At 40.5% G+C, this 26,033-nt stretch overlaps 1 long non-coding RNA gene across 1 annotated transcript; it reads left to right on the forward strand.

The window, feature by feature from the left end:
• The first annotated feature begins 5,706 nt into the window (after positions 1 to 5,706).
• Positions 5,707 to 26,033, forward strand: LOC129474869 (uncharacterized). The gene is made up of 4 exons (XR_008654659.1): positions 5,707 to 6,390; positions 19,658 to 19,741; positions 24,922 to 25,058; positions 25,273 to 26,033. It is a non-coding gene; the product is annotated as an uncharacterized lncRNA (long non-coding RNA).

Raw genomic sequence — 26,033 nt, forward strand, 5'->3', positions numbered from 1 at the left:
TTTGTTTTTGGTTTTGCTTTGCTTTTTGCTTAGCATTATTTATTTACTTTAGAAGTAGAAAAATACTTTCTAGAATTTGTCTCTCTTGTTGCTGCAGGTAGGTTACTGTGTCCCTCATTAGATTTATGGACAAATTTGTAATGTCAACAAAATGTGGGCATCCTTTAACATCATTAGAGTGGGTTAGTAAAACAATCTAGTTGCTTTGTGCTTCTAATTTGCCTTAGTTGAAAACAGTTTGTAGTCTTCAGAAAAGTAAGTGGCATTTGATCTTTAAAAGCAGAAAAGGGGCCGGGTGCGGTGGCTCACGCTTGTAATCCCAGCACTTTGGGAGGCCGAGGCGGGCGGATCACGAGGTCAGGAGATCGAGACCATGGTGAAACCCCGTCTCTACTAAAAATACAAAAAATTAGCCGGGCGTGGTGGCGGGCGCCTGTAGTCCCAGCTACTCGGAGAGGCTGAGGCAGGAGAATGGCATGAACCCGGGAGGCGGAGTTTGCAGTGAGCCGAGATTGTGCCACTGCACTCCAGCCTGGGTGACAGAGCAAGACTCCGTCTCAAAAAAAAAAAAAAATAAAATAAAATAAAATAAAAAAATAAATAAAAGCAGAAAAGGTTTTTCTTTAGTTTATTAGAAAACTAGGCCATTTTTTTCTGTAAAATGTAATTTGGGGATGAATATGGGAGTACTTGTAAGTGGAAGTATCTGTGTCTGTGTGTGTGCTCATGTGCATGTGTACACACATATGTAGATCAAAGTATTTTTACTTTTTGAAGAAGATGTGTAAAATATATATATATGTGTGTATGTGAAATATAAATGTATATATACATTGATTTTTTTTTTTTTTTTTTTTTTTTTTGAGTCGGAGTCTTGCTCTGTCACCCAGGCTGGAGTGCAGTGGCGCAGTCTTGGCTCACTGCAAACTCCGCCTCCCGGGTTCACGCCATTCTCCTGCCTCAGCCTCTCGGAGTAGCTGGGACTACAGGCGCCCGCCACCACGCCCGGCTAATTTTTTGTATTTTTAGTAGAGACGGGGTTTCACTGTGGTCTCGATCTCCTGACCTCGTGATCCACCCGCCTCGGCCTCCCAAAGTGCTGGGATTACAAGCGTGAGCCACCGCGCCCGGCCTATACATTGATTTTTCCAATTATTCTGGAACTTATTCGCAAGTAAACTTCAGATCTATTAAATGTTAGCACTCTCCATTCCTAATGCTCAACCATCAGCCTAGCATTTTTTATAGTAATACACTGATATCAGCTTGCCATAACCCTGGTAGTGGTCCAGACTTACATTTTCTCTTTAAAGTGTCTTTTCACCCCAGCTCTGGAGGCCAGTGTTCTGTTTGACTGGCTCGTCATCATTTTTTCTAGCTATTTCTCACTGAAAAGTGAACCTATGGTCTTTGGCTTGTGTCAGCTACCCAGAGTGCAGGAGAGAGACACTGTGAAGGGGAAGGCGTACAGAAATAGGAAATGGTAGACTGGAGGGACTATGGGTTCAAGGTTGAAATATAACGAAGAAACCCAGTGCCAGCCTGCAATGGCTGTTTGACTCTGGGCAAGATTTCCAATGGTTTTAAGACTCAGTTTACCTATATGACTCATCTATATCTGAAATAATGCCTATCTCCATGGCCACTGTGATATTTAATTTAATATTTTATGTGAAAATAGTTAGCTTAGCATGTAGAGGAAACTAAGTATTCCATTGGTGTGTACATATGTAGCACCTCCTGAGCCTCTTTCACATATGTATGTCTGCATGCCTGCCTGTGGGTGGTCTGGGTGTAAGTGTGCATGCACGTATAATTACATGTATCGTAAGTACACAGATAGATGCATGTATGTGTGTACCTGAGTACATGTGTCTTCGTGTGTGTATGTGTGTGAATGTGTGCATGTCTGGTTATACATAGCAATCACTGCAGCTGAAAGGAATATGAGCTTGAGGAGAGCCTTAGAGATTGAACAGAACAGAACTTTCATCGCTTCTTAATTTTTCCCTGGTTGGACCTGTCATCAGGAGATTCATAACTTAATTCCTAGAGATGTTAAAAATGCTCAAAGGATAATGCAATAAGATAACTTGGTCTTTTTTTTTTTTTTACAGTGCATTTAAGAGTAATTGAGGAGTTGGTATTTTTTAAAGAAAGAGATGTGGAAATTCATTTATTTATTTATTCAATCAGGATATTTGGGATGCCCACGATATGCCAGGCACCAGGAAAAAAGTTGAATCAGTAGAATAGGTTAAATATCTGGTCCCACCTCAGGGAGCACATCTTTCCTGGGGAAACAGAGAGGTGTAGATAAACATCTACCCCATCCTGTAATATGACCTATTATAGCAACAAAATGTGCAGCAGTAGCAGAAAAGAGAGAGTGATTAGTTTGTCCTGCTATGGTCAGTGAGGGCTTCTGAAGATGTGGTATTTAGGCTGAGACATCAGGGATAAGAAGGCTCTGTCCAAGTGAAGGAAAGTCAAGACGGAAGATAGAAGAAATGCAAAGACATGGGGGCTTGAGGAGGTCATGCACTGTTGAGAAATGGCAGTGACTTAGTGCCACTGGTGAGTATGGAAGAGGTGATCAGAAGCCCAGCCATGAAGGGCTTCCTCAGGCCCGTGGTAAAGGGTTATTTCTTTCTTTCTGGAAGAGATCAAGAAAGAGCCAGCTAATGTACCAAGACTGAGTAGACTACGATGAGATCAGCTGCACATTTTGGAAGGATAAGTAGTGGTGGTGTGAGGATGAAGTGGAGTAGGAAGTGAGGAGTGGAATCACTCCACAGTGCGGTGAAGCACTGGACAATGCCCAGGAAAAGAGATGGAGGAAGAACCCACCTGAGATGCATTCGAGACATAATTGTTAGGAATTGTTGACAAGAAAGAGAAATCATCAAAGCCACTCACGTTTCTGACTTGGACAATTTGTCAATGGTGGTGCAACAAGTGAAAACAATAGCACATGGACGAGACACTATGGACATTGGACAATGAAGCGAAGCTCATGAATTTAGTTCAAAATATTTGACTTAGAAACACTTTATACATTCTGGTAGAAACCCCCAAATTTCCTGATATTATCTCTATGAATTGGGTAAGCATTTGAACAATTTAAGAATCATTTGAAAACCTGGGACTGAATTTAACCAACCGTAAACCTGTGGAGTAAGAACAGACTTTCTGAAACCCAAATTCACTTAAAAATGACATTTGTGTATGTGTGCGCACATACACAGATATATTTGTATATATTCTCTCCCTTGCTTTCCCTGACTAACCTTCAGATTTAGCAGTTCTCCCTTCCTATGTTGAATTGTGTGTATTTGTACGTGCACCTATGTGTGTGTGTGTCTGTGTATGTGTGTCTCTGTGTGTGTGTGCTTGTATGTAGGGTTTATAATTTAAGGCTCAAGGACTATGGGACACAAGCTTTTCCAAAACTCTGAAATTACAGCCCTATTTTATGAATAGGAGCAGATTCATATTGTGTCTGAGGAGGAAGATCACAGCTTTCTTAAAGGGACCATTAAAAAAAACAGAAAAAAAGAGTTTCAGAAACACTGTCTGGAATCATTTTGTTCATTTCACCCTTCAATGTATGTGAGAAATTGGAATCCCATTGGGGGGTGGAGATACTTGTTCGAGGACAAAAAACAATTATATTAACCAGAAGAATCTCATTGGTTAATCCCACAAGACTTTTGATCCAGATGGGACCTTTTCTTTCATGGAGTATGTTGAATTGTAACAAACTCAGCTATGACTGATTATTGCTTTTGACAGATTCTACAGTGCTCCTCATGGCAGATTGGTGGAAATAATTCCATAGTAAAGCTCAAGCAGATTTTTATTTCAGTAGTTATCTCAACACATTTCTAGAGATACAATCTTCTTGTACAGTATTTATATTTTTATTTTTTAGTATTTGAAACACGTTAGAATCTTTAAACCTAATGATCTAGAATTTGAGTGACAAAATTAATGACCTTGTACTACGTGAATTTGGATAACTGAAAAAAATTGTGTTTGACCTCTGTTTCAGTCTCTCAGGGCCCTGGCAGTCATGCTCAACTCTGCACAGGGTCTGGGAAGTGCTGGGAGTGATGGTGCAGTCCCCCAGGGCCAGTTGCAGTGGGGAGCTGTTTGGGAACCTGAGCCTGATGGGCCAGGGAAGGAAAAAGCCACCAGAACCCAGAGCAAGTAGTACGCACTGATAGGCACTACAGACTTCAGTAGACACCGTGGTGGCTCAGCGGGGAGACAGCAGGAAACAGCACCTCCCCAACTTCAGTCTCTTTCACCTCACATCTTCTGCTGGTGATTTCCATTGGCTGAGCCTAACTGGAAGCCAGAAAGGAAGCCGATGATGCAGCTTAAAAGGCCTGAGTAGGTGGAGAAAGGTGGATGCTGCATTCAGAGGTAAGTGATCCAGATTCACTTAGCACAAGGTCATTAATTTTGTCAATAAAATTCTAAATCATTAGATTTAAGGATTCTAACATATCTCAAATTACTAAGAAGAAAAATATAAATAACATACAAAGAGATTTTCCTGTACAAGGAAGGTAGCCAGCATAGATTCTTTTTTTTCTCAAGAGGGCTAACTACATGTACTTGAGTGCAAATATAATGTGAAAATATGAGCCTGGTGGATTTTTTACCTGCTCTTTGATAAGTTACGTTCACATTTGGCCATATACCATCACGGCTCTGCTGACCAGGAACTGAGTTGTTTGAGTTCTCCAGGAAGCAGATGCCAAGAAGAAGGTAAAAGAGCAAGAGATTTATTGTGAGCAACTGCAAATGGCAAAATGGAAAAAAGCAAGAGTTGACAGGGAGAGCCTTCAGACCATGCTGTGGGGCTGAGACTAGCAGGACAAGATGGGGAGAAGGGAGGATTAAAAGAGAGGACTCTTAGAGCACAGCATTGCTCTGAGAAAGCCCCCCGAGACCAACTAGGAGCTCTGCCACAAAGACCGCCCATAGAGTGGTCCCATGTTGGGAGGAGATGGCCTTGCCTTGTACCAGTATTTTGCTCATTGTTTGAGGGCCACCCAAGAAGAGTACCATGGCTCAAAAGCAGTGCCAGACCTAGGGGAGGTTCCTCCTTGCAGCTGGGTAGCCAATCTTTTCTTGGAGATCTGAGGTTGCATCTCCATGTCTGCCATAGATACCATGACTTTCACCCCAGAAGGAGCACATCATGAGACAGAGGAAATCCTAAGCAGACATGAAAGGGAAACTGTCTCATGTCTCTGGAGAAAGGCCCCTGTGGAGGGAAAAGAGTAAGGCACGTGGAAGCAGGGGTTCAGGGACCTGTGACTTGACCTCCTTTGTCAGGATGGAAATCTTGAGCAAGGGGAGGTGTTGAGAAAACAGAAACTGGAAACGCTGGTTGGAGAGCACTCAGAGGGTGGCCCTGAGTTTACAAGGGATGCTACAGTTGATTGACAATGGCATGATGGCCTGATTAGGCTGAAATAAGGCCTCCATCAGCCTCCAGAGCTACTTTGGCTGTTGCATGGAGTGGAAGGCCTGCAGGAGGGCCTGCCTGCTCGCAGCAAACATGACGGGCAGCTGTGGGTGTCGGCTGCTGGGCCTGGTGGGCCACACTAACTGTGCTCGGGGTAAACACCCTGTAGCCAAGGTTGATATCTGAGCCGCAGACCAAATTGGCAATTAAAGCCAGTACTCAGGATATTCTGTTGGGCTAGAGAGGGAGAACCACTCAGCTGGCTTAATGAAAGACACAGGTGTGGGACTTTGTCAGCAGATGCAAGCCTGGAGCCACCTCACAGTAGAGAGGAGTAGGAACCCAGAGTATGGAAGCCCCTTCCTCTCCTGCACCAAGTCACACACAGCACCGTGATGGGCAGAAGTAGAAGGATTAGAAACCACACAGCCCTGATAGGAGTTGAACTTTGCTTCAGCTGGCTCTTAACCTGACACGAGATTGTGCTAGTTGGAAGATACCACGATACTCTTACAAGAGAAGATGAAGTTCTCTTGTTTCAACTCCTATTACTGTTGACTGTCAACTTCCCAAAAGACCCCAGAAAAACATGTTAATGGAACAAAACTAAGTTTATTAGATTTACTGTAGTATAAGAGTATACCACCTTGGTAGAGTCTTGATAGTGTCTCAGGTTGACAAAGTCACGGTCTGCACTGGGGGACTTCTAATGTAGCTTCTGCAAGGTGGGGAGTAGCTTGGGACTGGGCAGGGTTTCTATCCTAACAATTCTCAATTGGTAAGCCCCCCAAGGCCAAGGATCCTGAAGCAAATCTTGATAAGAAAGATACTGGATTTGATAAGCTAGCTATTTTAGTGGATTTACTGCCTCATTTTTGGTAAGCAAGTCTTCCTGAAGCAAGCAGGTAAGTGATTTTTGCTTGGTTCCAACATTATTTAATACAGGAACAAAAAAATGACTGGCCCCAGTGCTGTTTTAAGACACTGGGAACTATGCTGACTTCAGTTCTCAAGGGGTGGAGAATTGTGAAAGGAATCATATAAATTTGTTTTAAAAAGTGGCATTTTGGGGGTCTGTCTTAGCACATATTTTTAAAATGTTTCCTTTTAACATAGTTTTAAATTTCAGAAGAATTTCAAAGGTAGTACAGAGTTCCCATATATTCCCCACATCCAGTTTCCCCTATCATTAACACCGTAATGTGGTACACTTATCACAATTAATGAACCAGGATTAATACATTATTACTAACCAAAGTTCATATTTCATTCCGATTTTCTTAGTTTTCACCTAATGTCATTTTCCTGTCCCAGGATCCCATCCAGGCTACCACGCATGTTTAGTTCTCAAGTCTCCCTAGGTTCCTCGTGGCTGTGACAGTTTCTGACTTTCTTTGTTTCTGATGACGTTGACAGTCTGAGTGCTGATGGAAAAATTTGTAGAATGTCCTTCACGTGGAATTTGTCTAATGTTTTACTCATAATTATCCTGGGCTGATGGGTTTTTGAAAGGAAGACCACAGAGGTAAAGAGCCATTCTTATCACATCATATCAAAAGCACATTCTACAGGTTGACTCTCTCTTATCTGAAATGCTGAAGACCAGAAGTGTTTCAAATTTTGAATTTGTTCAGATTTTGAAATATTTGCATATACATAATCTTGGGAGTGAGACCCAAGTCTTAATAGGAAATTTATTTATGTTTCATATACACTATATACCCATAGCTTAAAGGTAATTTTATAAAATTTTTAAATAATTTTGGGCATGAAACAAAGTTTTGACTGTGTTTTGACTTCAATCTGTCACATGAGGTCAGGTGTAGAATTTTCTGCTTGTGGCACCATGTTGGCACTCAAAATGTTTCAGATGTTGGAGTGTTTGGATTAGAGAACGTTCAGCTTGTATCAGCAGGACTCATGACTGTTGGCATTGACCTTGATCACCTGGCTGAGGTGGTGTTTGTCCAGCTTCTCCACTGTAAGTTTCCTTTTCCCCTCTTTTCATACTGTGCTTTTTGGAAGAAAGTTACTACATGCGGTCTAGTCTTCAGGAGCGGGGAGTTATACTTTACCTCCTGGAAGGCAGAATTTCTGCATAAATGCTTTGGGAATTTCTGCAGAGACCTTTGTCTCCTACCCCATTTATTCATTTATTTTATTATTTGTCTATCAATATGGAATCATGAATATTTATTTTATACTCTGGGTTATAGTCTCATATTGTTTTATTTATTTTATTGGTCTAATTATTCCAGCTTTGGCCATTGGGAGCTCTTTCCATTGCTTCCTTTGTCCCTTTGACATTTCTCCATCATTGTGTCCTTTTTTTTTTTTCCCAGTCACTTCCTTGCTTCCTGGAACTGCAAGCTGTACGATGTTCATTGTGTATATTTTGTGATGCAGCCTGAGAATCAGCCATGTCTCCAAAGAGCCCTGGTTCCTTTTATTGGAGAATGGTATAGAAATGAAGATCTGGGTGCTAGGTTTACTCATTGCCATTGGGGTGTCATTGTTTCTAGTGGCATTTCTTTTTTTCCACTTGTGTACTACATTTGTGACCCCTTCATTTGTGAATCTACTTTTATTCTTTCAATAACTATGTCATTTGAGAAGCCATAGAAGTCAGCCACAGAGTGACCTGAAAACTTGTTCTCTCACAATAAAGATATCCCACAGTACCAAAACAGTTTAAACTGCAGAAGAGTCTTCCATGCACTGCAGCTCCAAAAAGTTAAACATGATCTCTCAGACGGTTTAGAGCTTTGTCCTCACCCAAATCTCATGTCTAATTGTAATCCCCAGTGTTGGAGCGGGGGCCTGGTAGGAGGTGATTTGATCATGGGTGCAGTTTCTCATGGTTTAACACCATCCTTCTGGGAGCTGTAGTCGCGATAATGAGTTCTCAGGAGATCTGGGTTTTTTTTTGTTTGTTTGTTTGGTTGACAGGGAGTTTTGCTCTTGTTGTCCAGGCTGGAGTGCAGGGGTGCGATCTCGGCCCACTGCAACCTCTGCCTCCTGGGTTCAAGCAATTCTCCTGCCTCAGCCTCCTGAGTAGCTGGAATTAGAGGTGTCTGCCATCATGCCTGGCTAATTTTTTGTATTTTCATTAGAGACGGGGTTTCACCATGTTGACCAGGCTGGTCTCAAACCTCTGACCTCAGGTAATCCACCCACCTCAGCCTTCCAAAGTTCTGGGATTACAGGCCTGAGCCACCACACCTGGCTGATCTGGTTGTTTAAAAATGTGTAGCACCTCCACTCTCTCTCTTTTCCTCCTGCTCCACACAGGTGAAGTGCTGGCTTCCCCTTTTTCTTCTGCCATGATTGTAAGTTTCCTGAGGCCTCCCCAAATGCCAGCATCATTCTTCCTGTATAGCCTATGGAACTGTGAGCCAATTAAACCTCTTTTCTTTACAAAGTACCCAGTCTCAAATATTTCTTTATAGCAGTGCAAGAACGGACTGCTACAGTCTCCATTTGTTATATACCAAAAACAACAGAGAAATTTTCATTTTTTCAATGCAAATTCATAGTTTTGAACAAGGCAAATTAGAAGTCTGGGAGGCGAAGTCCCCATCTTGGTGTGACTGATGACTGCTCACAGTGCTGTGATGAATGGGTCTCTAAACCAAACACATCAATACCTACTGGGCGTGGGAAGGACAACGTTTGTTACCTTCAGCGAGGTTAAACCCTTTTCTCTCAGACTTCGTGTTAAGACAGGCTCCACAGTTACAATTTGATCCCAAGACAAAGAAAGAAAAGTCAATGATTAAAGGCAATTCTTTACCATCAAATTAAGATGTGACAAATTTGTCTCTTCTTCACTGACAATATTTTGCTGCTTCTGCAAAACCAAGATTAAAGGAAAAAAAAAAACAGAAAAGTAAAAGAAAGACTAAGATCTTTTAAATTTTCCATTTCAGTTCTCTGGTTGCTTCTGTTTGTTCATTTAGATATTCTCCCTAATTATTTTGAATACTGTAAAATCTCATACCATAAAAACTTTTTAAAAAAAGAAATACAATAATTTTGGTACAGAGAGTTGCGTTTGATTCTAGTGAAGATCTGGGCTTCAGTAAAGGAAGTAAGGCTTAATGAGACAATTTCTAAAAAGAAAAACTTCATGTAATTGAAATGTTAAAATATTTTATAATTCTATCGCCTAGCATATATTCACCCTGGGTAGTTCATGGGTCTTTGGGGGCCCATCTTTCCCAAGAGGCTTTCAGAGCAAGATGCCCCAGGTCTTTCTCATATACATTGCCATGGGACCTGTTTCATGAACCATAGCTGAGTGTGGCAGGACTGAGCGATACATCCAATGACACACAACTGAATCCTGCCACTGATCCAGGGACAGCATTGTCCGTGAGCTGCTCGATGAGTTGGCCTGGTGTGAAAACCTGGGTAGGTTGTGGTACACCACACTGGATTGTGATTAATCAGCTAATCAACTCCTCTCTCTGGAGAGGAGATGGGCCCCCCAGAGTGGTTTTAGGATCACCAGAGCTCCTATAATAGCCTGAATTGTGGTCAAAAATGTTTCTGGTCTCCATAAGTCCTGGCTTCTGGCTGCTGAGATAGCTTCTTGTGCTTTCTAACATCCTGGAAAGCACTTATAATAAAAGTTATCTCCTGTGGTTACCCAAGCACATCTTGGCTCCTTGAAACTTAAGAATCTAACATAATGGTAACATATTAAATGACCAATATTGTAGGTTTCTTGAGGACAGCTATCAAGTCTTATCTTTGTATCCTAAATGGGCACATTTAGCAAGTACAGACACTCCCAGATTTATAATGGGATTACTTTCCGATAAACCCATTGTAAGCTGAAAATGCATTTAATATACCTAATCTAGTGAGCATCATAGCTTAGCCTAGCCTACCTTAAATTTCTTCATAATGCTTACATCAGCCCACAGTTGGGCAAAATCATCTGGCAGCACAGTATACTGTAGAGTCCCAATTTTTTACCCTTGTGATCATGGCTGACTGGGAGCTGTGGCTCACTGCCACTGCCCAGCTTCATGAGAGAGTATTGTACGGTATATTACTAGCCTGGGAAAAGATCAAAATTGACTGATCTTCTGATCAGTTCAGAATTCACTGAACTAGGATTTCTACTGAATATGCATTGCTTTCTCACTGTTAGGTAAAAAATTTTAAGTCAAGCCATGGTAAGTCAAGAATCATCTGTACTCAATAGTGAATATGATTAGTGAAAGGGAAAATGAATAAATGAATGAGATAACAAGAGCCAGAGAGAGTAAATAACTTACCTGAGGCTACTGATAAAAGAGGTCAACATAATGTCTTGACCCTGTGTTAAACAGTACTGAAACTACTTATTCTTTCCTTTCCATATGTTAAATAATACCAAGACCAAGCAAAAGTAGCTGCATGTCCCAGGGATACCGGTTTCTGAAAAATAAGACCATAAATGAGCTAAACAATTCATTTATTAAGGTAAACTATTTCCTCAGAAAGACTGACTTCTTAGCCTGGCCTTGCTGTGCCCAGCTAATTGAAAGCTATAATACCATAAACTCCATGCAGCTCAAACCAGTTGCCTACATGAAAAGAACATCTTAAAAATCATTCAGCGTAGGTCCTAGGGTGCTATTGATACCCCATCCTAATTTTCACTTCCAGCCTAATTTTCATTTCGAGGTGGTGTTCTATCTTACTATGGTGGGTGTTTTAGTTTTGCTTGATAGGTAGATTTTTCTGATGCTCTTCAGGGGAATTGATGGTCAATACAACGCGATCAGTTTTCAGTTCCCTTTTTCTTCTTTTTAAAACGTGCTTTCACATTTCTTTGAATGTGCAAAAATCTTCTAAGCACAGGGAAGTATGGGTGTCATTGCTTTCCTACAAGGTCTTGGAGCATGAAAAAAATAAGGCATTTTCTTTTTTGTTACTTTGCCTAAGGAATAAAATTATTGGACTAGAAGTTATTTCAAAAATCTTTCCAATTCTAAAATTTGGGTTTCAGTAAATCTAGAGAAGTGCTCACTAAATTCAATTTTGAATGAACATAATTGTTCTCTACCGTGTTGAATACAGAAGAAATTCAACATTGTCTTGACTCTGAAGTAGAAAGTGGCTTATGGTACATGGCAAACTGTGTTAAGGCCCTCTGGCCCATTGAACACCGAATTTAATTTCTCAAATATACACAAAAATGCACAGCTCTGGACTTGCAGTAAAGTGTCTGTCATGAGAGTTGTTTTAGCCCAAATGGCTCTAAAACATGGCTGTCAATTCCAGACGTTTCCAACTGGAAGAGACAACAGCCACCACATGTCACACAATGCACCACACACAATGTAAACATACCATTCACGTCCACACTCAGATATTTATGGCATTTTCCGTGGTTGCCATGTCAACTCATGGAGCAACCAGGCCATTAAATCATGCTGTCAGCAGGCCAAGACAGTAACACTACAAAAAAATTCCAGTTGCTGACATGAAACATTACATTTATCATTTCAAGACCTGTTTTTTTCCAGCTGCCTCTTGCTTTATGCTCTTCACTGCTTTCGAGCTGGTCTTTTAGGGTACAAGGAGAATACAAATGAGCTGTTTAAAATGCAACGGAAATCCCAGCCAACTCTTGAGTACTTTTACTTTCGTAGAACTTATTTTTTTAAGGTGACAATCTTGAGGTCACATGCCAAGAGAAGGGATGGGCTGAGAACTGACATACTATTGATATAGCTGGCCAGTTTTTAACTTTCTAGCCTGGATTCAGTCTTTTATTTCTCTCCTCTGCATGAAATTGTTCTCAGCAAATTTCTGGATTTCAAGTACATTCACTCTAATTTCTTCTGTACTCTGATGTCTTCTGAAACTCTGATTTCTCCTTAGGAGTTCCCATTAAAAAATTTTTTCAGGGTCATGTAGAAAGAAAGCACACAGAAATCTCATCAACAGATCTGAGAGGTCGGCTCTACAATCAGTAACAGAGACAAAGAGCAGATTTTTTAGGGCAGTCCTGATTTTTCTTGATTATATTAATTTCAGAAAAGATGAATCACTGACTGTATAATTAGATGTAAATTAAATGTTCTACCATTAGAAGGCCTTTCATATAAATTCACAATCAGAAGAATTTTTTCGTGTCACACTATGCACTAAGAATTTTAGAAAATAAGGACATTGTGACATTTCGGTGTATGTGATGATGCTATTGTCAGACCATGACGACTGTGCATGAATAGAAGGAGGATGTGAAGCCAGCCTGCCTTGCCTCGCGCTGTCTCTCCTCTCTGGCGGCTGTGCTTCCTCCTCTTCCCTTTGGCCACCTCCAAGCACATTAAGCTTGCAGGATTGTGATGGGATTTAAAGGCATTTCAGCTACTCATGTGCACAGCGCTCTTCTCCTCATTCTACCTGGAGAGCAACACTAAGAAGGTACAGTCAGTGAGAGCTTTCAGAGGAGAACAAGTCTGGATGAGAATCTTCTCAAACTGGGCATCAGAATAGGTTTCTCTCCTCACTCATCTGTCTGTGACACACAGCCCTCGAAAGGCATGCCATCCCGCAGACATTTTTCTTGGAAAAAGAGACAGAACGTAATCAGGAAATGTGAAAATAAAAGAAGAAACGATGGGTTAGAGAACATCCAGGCTATTCTCACGGAGCAGATATCTGGGGGCAAAGGTGAGAGAGGCTGGGAGCAAACCCGAGGCCCTCAGACACCTGCTAGCTCACAGGCAAGCGGAAGCGGCAGAACCCTACAGAGCCTACTTTGAAACAGGCAAACTGGAGACCAGAGCTGGGACTGGATAATATGAACTGGGTCTTCAAGGATGGGTTAGCAGTTTCTGACACTTGTATATGGGGAGAAAAGAAACTTCTAGACTGAAGAAACCCTTGAACGTATGCCCACGGCTGGGGAAATAATGATGCAGTCCCAGAAAGAAAAAGTAGATCCTGTGCTTTCAAAGCAGATTAGGCAAGATACAGGAGAGGGCCAACCCAGGGAGGATGAGGAGTGCCTGGGTGAGGAGACTGCAGCAGAAGTTTCAGTGGAAAGGGATGTGGTCAGATCCGTGCTCTTGGGTGATGTTTGTAAATGAATCTGATGAGAAGGGAGATGAAGCCATGAAATCATTAGAAGTTCATTAGAATAATTGGATGTAGGAGACAGCAAAAATAATAATAATGGAAGAGGATTTAAAATTATGATTCAAAGTCTGAATGTATTGGGGTGTGGCAAAAACTCCTCTCCCAGAAATTTTGAGCATAAAAACAATACCTTTAGAATGAATAAATAATAGTATAGTCACACAAAGTAATAGTATACCGCAATGAAAAAAGGGTGAGCTATAAGCACAAAAATATGGTGAAATCTTGCAAAGATAAAAGTTGAGAAAAAGAAGTCAGTCACAGAAGAGTTAATATGATGCGATTCCAATTATTTAGGTCCAAAAATGAATCATGCTGCTGGCTAGATGGTTGGGATCTTGGGGAGGGTAAAGTCGTTGGCTGGAAGGGAAATAGCCGGTGGTTTCCAAGGGGCTGGTGGTGTTCGTCTCTCGATTTTGGGTGCTGGTTACAGGATGTGCTTGGCTTGTGAAAAATCACTGGGTGGTACATTTATGATATGTTCACTTTTCTTTTCTGCCTGTTAAACTTGGATAGAAGCTTTTACAAAATGGCACATCTTGCTTTGGAGATCTTAGTTTAAGGAGGCGGATTGACTGACAGGTGATCTTTAAATGTCCAGCCCTTGAATCTAAATACAAACGGGTGTAAACAAGGCCATGTTTCTTGGATTCCAGGAAATTAGGAACTATGATTCAGCAAATTAGAGTATTGCATCATGTAGTGAAACCCAACATCTCCTGGCCGTAGTCCTCCCACCTCTCAGCCAGACTTGGACGCTAGCTTAGCACCCACAGGCCTGGAAACGGTCACCACAACCAACTCATTGACTCATTAATTTCAAGGATGTAGAAGAATAAAAAGTGATAAGGGCAAGGGTGGGAGGCTATCTCTTAGCAGCTTCAGAATAAAACCAGTGGAGTTCAGTTCCTGCCAAGAACTCGGGAGAAATCCATCATTCCTCTTGCCTGGCCTGTGGTCAGCGCCACTGTGGTGATAAGCAGAGAAGCCTGTAATGATTAACCGGGCAGGTACATACAATGGTCACCCACACACACAGATTTCTTATCATCCAGGAGCCCAGCACTTTAATACTGAGTCATACCAATGTTCAGAGAAGGAAGTGTGCTGCCACTAACACACTTCAAAATTTGGATTCAGAGTTAATTCCTGTAGTTCAGTATAACCCTTCCCAACTGCTTCCTACCTAGAGGAAAAAGAAGCAATTGAATTTTAAAAAAAGTCCCAAATTATACCCTGGGTGGATTTCTAAGAAGCATTTCATAATTAGAAGTTTCCATAAATGCATTTAATAGATTCTTTGCAGATTATTAACCCCTAGAAAAGGAAGAAGGAACAAAGAATGAAAGTAGTGTTAGAATAAGGCAAGTACCCAGAAAAATAATGTGATCTACATTCAGAAAAATCTCCTTACATTACTTCAATAGTACATGTAAGATTCCTGTAAAATGGTGGCTTATAAGCAATACTTTCAACTTCCCATCAGAGCTGGTTTAAGCAGCAACATAGTTTTTAAAAATATTTTTTGGAAACTCTGATATAGAATGCATTACATTTATTACATAGAACTCAGTATTATTCAGAGCTATTTTCCTGATATGAACAAACTTGAGATCTCTCCCTCTTACTCGCTGCTATACATTTCCACCGTTCATTCCTTCAGCAAATGTCGCTGAGCACCTTCTGTGTGCCAGGCACTGTTTAGATTATTGGGGACACAGAGGGTAGTAAGTTAGGCCTCATCCAAGCCCACTGGACCTGACATTCTTGTTGCTGTGGCCTGGTGCAGTCTCATTCCCTCTGGTGCTGACTTTTGTAAATTCCTCCCAACTTTCCCCACCTCTAGTCTGTCAGCTTCCAACCCTTCCACAACACTGGTTATTAGAGTACTATCCTTACAGATCAAATCTGACCATTTCACACCATCCTTCTTGCTTCCTTTCTGTCCTCCATTCCATATAACAAAACAATACAAACATGCAAATTATTCCCCACCAAACAAAAGCAAAAGGAAACAAAACCTTTAATGGGATAAAAGGAAAGTTCATAGGATAAGAAAGGAATTCAGAGTCCTTTGAAATCTCATTCTAGATCTTTTTCCCAAGGTCCTGCATGTCTTTCTTGGTGTCCTCTGTAGGCCCTTTGATGCCTCTCTATGTCAAAACGGTTTCCCTATTTTGCCTTTATTTAAATGTGTCTTTTGCCAGGAATGTCCTCTCCCTCCATTTCTGTCTATACAAAGTTCCCCATGTTTTACAAGCCAAATTCAAATGCTTCCTCCTTCATGAGACCTGTAGATACCGGTATCCTGTCGGTACCTCTTCCTAAATCCATGTTCGTGTTGATAGTTTGAATTCATCTGTGACGAGAGTATTCACACCATGGAAACTGGCAAACGCTGAAAATCGGAGCTTGATTTATTGTTTTGTTGATTGTCTAGACTTAAGAAAGTGGTGGAGAAAATGTTAACATAGCAAGTTAAACTTAAAAATGTGCTGCGTTTATAGCCATTACATTATGAAAACACATAAAGCATACTTCAGGAAATATTTTTTGAGTATTTGAAGGCTATTGTCCAATTCAACCCAGAAGCCATTCATTCCACTGATGAACAATGTCCCAATATATGTCCTCATTGTTTCACTTTCATTTTCCTACTTAACATCAACAAAAACATCAGCTAACATTCATGTTAGAGTTGCATTTGCTCATCATTGAGGTGAGCAGCTTCTTTGCAGAATCTGAGAGTGATCAAGAATTGATTTGTAGGCTAGGCATGATGGCTCATGCCTGTAATCCCGGCACTTTGGGAGGCCAAGGCAGGCGCATCACTTGAGGTCAGGAATTCAAGACCAGCCTGGCCAACATAGTAAAACCCGGTATCTACTAAAAATACAAAAATCAGCCGAGTGTGGTGGTGCCCACCTGTACTCTCAGCTACTGGGGAGGCTGAGGTGAGAGGATCACTTGAAGTTGCAGTGAGGTGGAGGCGGAGGTTGCAGTGAGCTGAGATTGCACCACTGCACTCCAGCCTGGGCAACAGAGTGAGACTCTATCTCAAAAAAAAAAAAAAAAAAAAAAAGAATTGATTTGTAGTTGGCTATGAGTGCAAAAGTTCAGCAAAATCAACAAAAGAATTCTGTTAAAATCAATTAGCTATATGGAATTTATAATGAATAATATTTTTTAAAAATGTTTAATTGACAAAAATGTATATTCAAGGTATATTATGAGATGATATGATATACATATACATTGCATAATGATTACCACAGTCAAATTAACTAGCACGTCCAGTACTACTCGTTACTATTTGTGTGTGTGTGTGTGTATGTGTGTTAATCCTTAAAATCTGCTCTTGTAAAATTCCAAGTTATCAATACATTCTCCAATTATGCATTAGATCTATAGAACTTCTTCACCTTATGACTGAAACCTTGTGCCCTTTGACTAAAGTCTCCCTATTTCTCTCACTTCCCAGCCTTTGATCACCACTACTCTACTCTCTGCTTCTATGAGTCAGACTTTTTAGATGCCATGTATTAGTGAGATTATGCAGTATTTGCCTTTCTGTGTCTGGCTTATTTCACTTGGCATAATGTCCTCCAGGTTCATCCATTTCGTCACAAATGGCAAGATTTCTGTCTTTTTAAGGGCTAAATAGTATTCCATTATATTCTACATTTTCTTTATTCATTGATCTCTTGTCAGTGGACACTTAGATTGTTTCCATGTCTTGCTTATTGTGAATGATGCTGGAATATGAGGGTGCAGATAATTCTTCAAGATTCTGATTTTGTTTCCCTTGGACATATTACCAGAAAAGGAATTGCTGGATCATATGATAATTCTAGTTTTAAATTTTTGATGAATCTCCATACAGTTTTTCACACTGCGGCACCAGTCTACATTCCAACCAACCACGAAGGCTCTCTTTTCTTCACACTCTCGCCAACACTTGTTATTTCTTGTCTTTTTGATAATAGCCATCCTAAGAGGTGTGAAGTGATAACTCATTATGGTTTTGATTGTCACTTCCCTGATGATTAATGATGTTGCGCACCTTTTCATGCATTTGGCCATTTATATGTCTTCTTTGGAAAAATACCTACTCATTTTTAATTGAGTTATTTTGTTATTTTGCTATTGAGTTGTGTAAGTTCCTTGTATATTTTGGATATTAATCCCTTATCAGATTTATGGTTTGCAAATATTTCCTCCCATTTCATAGGCTGCCTTTTTGTTTTGTTGATTGTTTCTTTTGCTGTGTAGAAGCTTTTTAGTTTGATGTCCTGCTTGCTTATTTTTGCTTTCATAGCTTGTGCTTTTGTTGTCATATTAAAAAAAAATTGCCAAGACCAATGTCAAGGAGCTTTTCTCCCATATTTTCTTCTAGATATCTGTAATAAACACACACACACACACACACACACACACTTTCTGCCAGAGAGCCATTTGTTAGACATTTACCAGAATATAGTAGTCCCTCCTTATTCTTGATTTTACTTTCTGCCATTTCCATTACCTGTGGCCAACCACAGTCTGAAAATATTAAATGGAAAATTCTAGAAATAAACACTTCATAAATGCTAACTTGTGCGCCATTCTGAGTAGCATGATGAAATTCCTCACTGCCCCACTTTGTCTTGCACAGGACATAAATCATCCCTTTGTCCAGCATCTCCACACTATAGACACCACCATCCATCAGTCACTTAGTAGTCAGCGTAGTTATTTAGTGTGCATAGGGTGTGGTACTATCTGCAGTAGCAGGCAACCAGTAGGGTCTTGGAATGTATTCCTCAAGCATAAGAGGGCACTACCATACCACTATCAAGCTGAGGCAAGTATCCTCTGGGATTGCTTAGCACAGGAGGAAGAGGGAGGACTGCCCAGCTTACCTGCTCACCTGCCCCTCATGTGGCTCCTCGGAGGCCCCCTGCACTACCATGTACATGTGATGCCCCAGCAGCTCCTCCCTGCTCCAGTCTCCTCCTGTGGTTATTGTGGCTGAGGCTTCCCTCTGACCTTGTTCCTCCATCCCTGTAATCCTAGATGTGTTTTTATTCCAGGCAAGTCCTCACATATTTGTCCTGCGTTGGTTAAGTTCTCTAAGCCTTAGTTTCTCCATCTGTAAAGTGGGAACAATATTAGTATCTACCTCAGAGCATTGTTGTAAGTAAAAAGAGGGTAATGAATGAGAAACTCTTGGCCCACCACCCTGGCACACAGTAGGAATAATACCAATAAACATCACAATAGCAAATGTGGCAAATACCTGCTGAGTGCTTGTGAGACTTCCTTTGGAATCTCTATTTATTTACTTTTCATGTCAATCCAGTGAGATGGATTCCATATCACTCCCATTTTACAGATGAAGAAACTGAGGCACACACAAATTAAGATATGTGTCCAGAGCCCCACAATTCGGGATGTTCAGTAAACTACTATTGAAGAGTTATTGAAGAGTTAGATAACATCATAACATGGTTTTCAGATATACACCCCTTCTCTCTTCTCTTTTTTTTCTCCACCCATTTTTCTTTATTCTTACATACTCTCTTATTCTGCCTTCTTGCTGCATTTCTGATTCCTCATTTCAGCTTTAGTCACTTGAAATGAAAAGGGAGAAAACGTCAAAGAAGATTCTTTATTTTTCTGTGAGTGCTTCACTTTCTTTGGTGCTTCCTTTGGGGTTTTATTGACTTTTTAAAAAATCGTTTTCGTGTAACTTCAAACTTGTAGAAGAGTTGCAATATCTGTGCAAAGAAGGAGCATATATACCTCATTCAGATGACACATTTATTTCCATTTTCTCTCATGTGCTTTATCTTTCTTTAGAACTCTTTGTCTTCTCTCCACCTATTGTTCGCCAGACATCAAATTGATGCTGTCAGCTGTCCTAGCTTTACAGACCACTGTACCAACAACTTGTTTCTCCAATTCCTCTCCTCTATATTTTCATATATGATCGAAATTATAGTTGCCTTTTCTAATTACAATTTTCTTCCTGTCTGTTCACAGCAGAGCCCTTTCAGCCACAAGTCTTAATAGTTTGCATGAGTGTTAATCTGCTTCTCATAGAGTCACCATGAATCACACCTTAGACAGGTATGAGCTATGCTGTCCAAAACCCTTGGGTCCAAAAGTGTTTCAGAATCCAGCAACTTAAAGATTTTTAAAGATAAGGTGAACAATATTCCATGAGTTTAATAATACACCCAGTGGGGTCTAGGGGAGCAATCTCATAATCAAACAAATGCAAGCAAATGCATGCAGAATAAAAGATTTTACATATTCTCAGTACAGTTCATGTCATGTTAAAATTTCAGTATTCAGAGCTTCTTGCTTTTTGGAATTGCAAACAAGGGTGCTGTAATTTTTTATATGGTAGGGGATAGGTTCAGATAAATACTTTAGTGACTGATCAACTATATAGCATCTAAATTGCATAAAAATTTAGTAAGTAGATCAATTTTATTTTAATTAACATATTAAAATTATTATAATTTCAATAGAACATAAAAAAACAGGATATTGACAGCAAAATATCCCTACATACACCAGAGTAGGATTAAAGTCTTAAAGATAAAGAGCAAAGACTAATGCTTTGTTTTACAACAAGAAGGTCTTCTTTGAAGTCATAGGGAAACAAGGTCTCAGCTGTAGCAAATGGCATGGCCTTCCAAAAGAGCAGGACACATTGTAACCATGGGGACTCCAGACTGTTAATAACATTCTATATTAAAGAACAGATAGTCTGTAGTCCCAGCACTTTGGAAGGCCAAAGCTGGCAGATCACCTGAGCTCAGGAGTTCGAGACCAGCCCGGCCAACATGATGAAACCCCGTCTTTACTAAAATACAAAAATTAGCCAGGTGTGCTGATGGTCACCTGTAATCCCAGGTACTCTGGAGGCTGAGGCAGGGGAATCGCTTGAACCCAGGAGGCGGAGGTTGCAGTGAGCCAAGATCATGTCACCGCCCTCCAGCCTGGGTAACAGAGGGAGACTGTCTCAAACAAAACAAAACAAAACAAAACAAAACAAAACAAAACAAAACAGACAGGTCTATGTACCAGCTCACAGTCCTTACAACACATTAGTTCACATAAGTGCGAATAATACAATCTATTTTATAATAGCACAGCTTGTTATCACATAAAATTACCAGCTTCCTCATTGTATTGTATGCTTCTTATGTTGACTAAATAGATAGAATGAATATTCCCCCATGTAGCAACCTCTATTGAGTCTTCTTTTCTCTGAAACTTGTAAAAAATACATAGTTTCTACCAAATTCCACCTAGCATGAGATTGGACACTACTTCAAACTTTTCTCAAATGACTTCATGAGTAATATTCATTTGGTACCTGTAGTAGAATTTATGCATTCTAAGCTAAGAGTTGATACTAAACAAATATTTGAGATTGGTTGCAAAAAATCTAAAGAAAAAAATAGCAAATTTCAGTTGGGATGCAACTTAAAATTATCCTAAATCTATAAAAGTTTTTGCGATTAATTTACTGTTACATACAATTTATTCTCAATATTCACTTGCTGAGGTTGATTAACTTTATGCCATTTTAAGCATTGGGAAACAAATTTAAACAAATTGCCACAGTCAAAAGTCAAACCAGAGTGCCAGTGATGTTATGTTTTAAAGTCTTCAGTGTAAGTAATGAATTGCCCAGTACATCACGGATGACTTTAAGATCTCCCTTGTTGGAGTGAGAGACCAGAAATCATGTTTGCCAAAAGAACACTCTTTTCCCAAGAATGCAGCAAGGCTCCCCATCCCCAGGAACAAACATCACTTTCTTCTTGATGTTGCCCTTAAAATACGAGGCTGAAGTTCAGAGTTAAGCACATCCTGGAACTGGGAACTCTCACCAGTACCAGGTGCAGGGAAGTAGGCAACTTTGCCACTGGCTTATTCTTTTAAGAAGACTGTGCCTGTACTCTCTGAGTAAAGTGGCAATATCTGCAGCTGCCTGCCCGCCACCAGACAGCCAGTCCGATGTGAATTATTTAGCAGAAAGTATTGCAACCTCCACTCACAATAGAGGAGGCTTCAAGATTTGTGGGTGACACCCTGACAGGCTGCAGGATCAAAGCCAGGATTTTAGAGAAGAGGTGCAGTTGAGCAGTGCCCGCTGGCCAAGGAGCCGTCATGACCTAGGGCAGAGGAAGAATGCCAATCCATGCTGTGAGGGTGGCACATTCCAAGGACTAAACCAGAAGAAGTAAGGCCAAGTGCTGGCAAGAGGGAGCCACAAACCAGAATGATTACGTTTTTAAAGCACTGCTTCCTGGCTCAGACATAAAATTATATTTAAATGTCCTGCCTCTGTGCAATCAAAAGAAGCTAACTGAAAGAAACACGCACTTCAAGGCTGTAAATCTGAAACTTCCTAATCCCCGAAAGTCCACACTAGACTTCTTGCCTCCATGGAAACAACAAAGCATTCAGCCAACTGATTGGCCTCCAATGAATTTTAGATAAGACAGCTTGGAAGGGAATGGATGTGATTTTAATGCAGAAGAAAGCGCTGGAAGGGAGGTCCACTTGGTTCATATTTGAATAAAGCAAACAAGGCAGACGAAAGGCTGACAGCTGTAAATGACATTGTCAGTACAAAAATTATCAGCCAGTTTACAATCTGTTTGCTTATGTTGAACAAACAGACTGTGTGTGGCATCCTTCGGCCTGGTGAATGGCAGAAATACTTGCGGGCTTCAGAAAAGCTATCTGCTCTCCTGCAGCCCGGCCACAATTAGATCGCCATTTGACAGCCACACTGAAAAGGAAACTGTGTCCTCTGCCTTCCCCCACACTCCCTTGCCTCTTTGCTTTCTCTTTTCCTTTCTTTCTTTTTCTTGGTCTTCTTCTTCATAAGACAAGCACTGAAGTTGGGTAGAGACACTTGTCCTGTTGTATCAATGGCGTGAATTATGTTAGTTCTGTTGCTGGATCAAGTCGTTTACTGATGTGTCTGACATTCCAAGTGGGAGATCTTCAGTAACCTAGCAAGGCTCAGCGCCAACAGTCTTCATTTTTTATTCCTTACAGGAAGCAGAATCCAGGAGCTCCTGAAAGAATGCCACTTTTTTCTTCTTTGTGCAGCTTGTCTCGCAAACCGTTTGCTTTGAACTTGCTAGCATTGCATTTGGTGCCGAAACAAAACACAAGCAGGGCTGTGGAGTTCTATTTCCCCTGAGCGAGGCCCTGATAGCCCAACTTTCAGGAGGGAATAAAACCTAGTGGGCGCTACCGCTCCCGGGAAGCTATGCTGAGTGTTTAAGCCAGCCCCCAACCTGAAAGGAATGAGTTGTGTGGTCCCATTGCTTAATCCCCTCTGTGTTCTGCAAACTCATAACACAGAAATAGCTCCTTTTGTTCAAAAAGAATGGAAAGCAAACACAGGTACTAATTTTATCCCTCACGTTCTCAGAGGCTCCCTCTTGTTTAACTGCATCAGAGAGATTTAAGCTGCTGGGAGTGGCTTTTTTCACCAGGCCGGAGGCTGTTTGGGCACTGGGAGCTTTTTACCTGAGAGATTCCAGCTCACCTTGGAGTAAGCGAGTGACACACCTCCTTGCCCTGGGCGACAAGTCACCTCTGTAGAGCGCGCACACTGGAAAACAGAATAACCTCATAGGAAGACAACTGTCTACAAAACTTAGAGTTTTGATTTTCATCTTCTACCTTGTGTATTGTCATTATTTATTGTGTCTTATTCTTGCTAGAGTTAGCCAAGAAGTTATTCATTTGAGGAGAGGATCAAGTCTTTCTGTTATGCCTTCCTTTCTTTTCTCCTTCTTTAATATAAAGAATCTATTTAGAGGTACTTGGTTTATTTGACCGGAAAAAAAATGATGATAGGTGAGTATGGTGTGTTTGTCACAGATAAAGGGCACATCACAGGCACACACAAAGCCGGAAGACCGTGGTAATTACTGGTAAGCAGCGAAGCATCAAAACACCTCTTGTATGAAAGTTCATCCAATTACCACTAACCTAGAGAGGAGAGTTATGTTGCACTGTGCTTTTCATTTTAATCTAAATGGCTGTTTCTTTTTCTCTGATATGGCCATCGGTCATAAAGAGTTGACCATCATTAAAACTGTTTGATTTGGAAGTCTGTAGTGTTTGGCTAAGAGGGTAAATGCAAATTTGATGAAAGAATAAGGATAAATTTACATATCAGCCTCAGCTCACATGGAGAGAGTAAACATTCTGTTTATCTCAAGTGTCACTTTATGATTTCAGTAGAATATAAAACTGACCTTGGCCCAGTCATTGCAAAAGGCCTAAATGAAATATACGGTTGTCTAAATACAATTTACTCAAGTAGAACTTGTCAGCAAACCCTGTGGAACTCAGCAAACAGGACTGGAGAGCACAGCGAAAGAATTTTGTTCTGATAAACTCCAAAATGAAATTCTGGAGCAAGGAGTAGGTGAATAAGAAAGGTTAAGAAAAAAAAATCCTACCTCATGAATTTTATGGTAACCAGTGTGAATTAAAACATCCTATTTAGCTGTAGTTTTAGGCTTTAGTTATCTAAAAATGAGAAAATAAAAACAAACAGAAAATTTTAAAAGCCAATGTTAACACTGTAACATATAGTATTCTTTTACTAAACCTTTGTTTTATCATTTGGGGACAAGAGTAAGATCATCATTTGTTTGGTTTCTAGAAACTATAATTGATTCCAGGAACTTTAACACTCCATAGGTAGTTTACACTGCAGGAGGATAATTCCTTTTGGCTGTATAAATCAACCACGTTTGCATTTTCCACAACATTTTTAATTAGTTTTTTCTCCAGCTAAGTCAACATTCATCACTGGGTGAAGGAACATCAGACTTTGTTCATAATGGAGGCTTTTGAGTGTGCAGAAAAATATTCCAAGACAATTGCAGGCATCTGAACAGATATTTCACCCCCACTTTCTTGTTTGTACCCAAAAGTTCAATGTGGAAAATGAAAGCATAAAATGAGATTCTTTTATGGAGAAAAGTTGATGGCATAAATAGAGTAAGGGGGTGGAGGAGTATATACGTATTTTTAATTTGAGCTATTCTAGAAATTTTGCCCACAGTAGAGCAAATAATAATAATAATAATAATATTCTGAATGAAATGAAAGGTGAAGAAAATTTGGCAGAAATGAATAGTTTTAATTACAAAAATAAAGAATATTCTTGTAGGACCTATTTATGCATTTACCTTTATAGCCCACAAAATATTTTTTAAATAAATAATTATCTATTTATATTCACATAGAATAATACAAAGCTTTAACAAAGACCCCATAAGAACTTCATATCTGAGTACCATTTGCAATCGATTTACAAATAATGCCAGCATCCTTAGCTACTTCTTCAGGCAAGGTTATACTGGGGGTTTTTGTGGCTAAGTAGGTGAGAGTGCTAACATAAATGAGGAGAAAGTACCTCATTATTACCAAAACTGTAACCAGGCTTTCCACGTGGGGTTTGAAAAGAGATTGACATGTTGCCCTCACTGGAAGGAGAGTTAAATCAAGTTTTTGTGGGGTAGGAGGAGAGGTTGTATGTATCTGAGGAAGTCAGGCTGTTGAAATGCTTTTCCTCAGTGTCCTGTGTTCACATACAGGTGAACTGGGAGTACCGCACACAGCATGGCTTCCAGCCTGAAGTGACTGTAAAACGCCAGTGAATAGAGAGGCTCAAGGCTGAGTAAAGGATCCTGCACACTCAACAGGCTCATCCTTCTCTGCACCCGAGATGTTTAGAGTCCCGGTTACAGAGCTTTCAGAAGGCAGAATTCGTCCACAGCACACTATTGATGCCTATCGAATCTAAGGAAATTAACTAAGAAGGGAAGAAATAATCTCCATAGAAAAGGGATTTGAGAACCCAGAAGAGGGTATGGGCCTGGCAGTGTGCATGCTGCAAACTATGCACCATCACTGGCCTAAAACTCACCTCTGTGTGCATCATTTACTCATGTTTAAAAATCACCCTCTACTTGTTCTCCTGTGACCCTCATTGGACTATATCCAGACAGCACTGAAAGCGACAGCCAGAAAAAGTAGAAACAACCCATGTGTTCATCCACTGACGAATGGATCAAAACATGTGGCGTGTCCATCCATACAAGGGGATATTACCCAGCAGTCAAAAGGAGCAAAAAACTGATGCATACCACACCATGGCTGATTCTCAACAGTATGTTCAGTGAGAGAAACCAGTCACAAAAGCCCATGTACTGTATGGTTCTATTTATATGAACTGCTTGGAGGAGGCACCTAGTGGTTGCCAGGGGCTTGGGATGGGGGTGGAGGGCAGGAATGGGGAATGCCTGTCCCCTCCATGGGGTCTCTTTGTGGGGTGATTAAAATGTTCTAAAATTGG

This window comes from Symphalangus syndactylus, chromosome 24 (assembly GCF_028878055.3).
Source record: "Symphalangus syndactylus isolate Jambi chromosome 24, NHGRI_mSymSyn1-v2.1_pri, whole genome shotgun sequence".
Classification (NCBI taxonomy): domain Eukaryota; kingdom Metazoa; phylum Chordata; class Mammalia; order Primates; family Hylobatidae; genus Symphalangus; species Symphalangus syndactylus.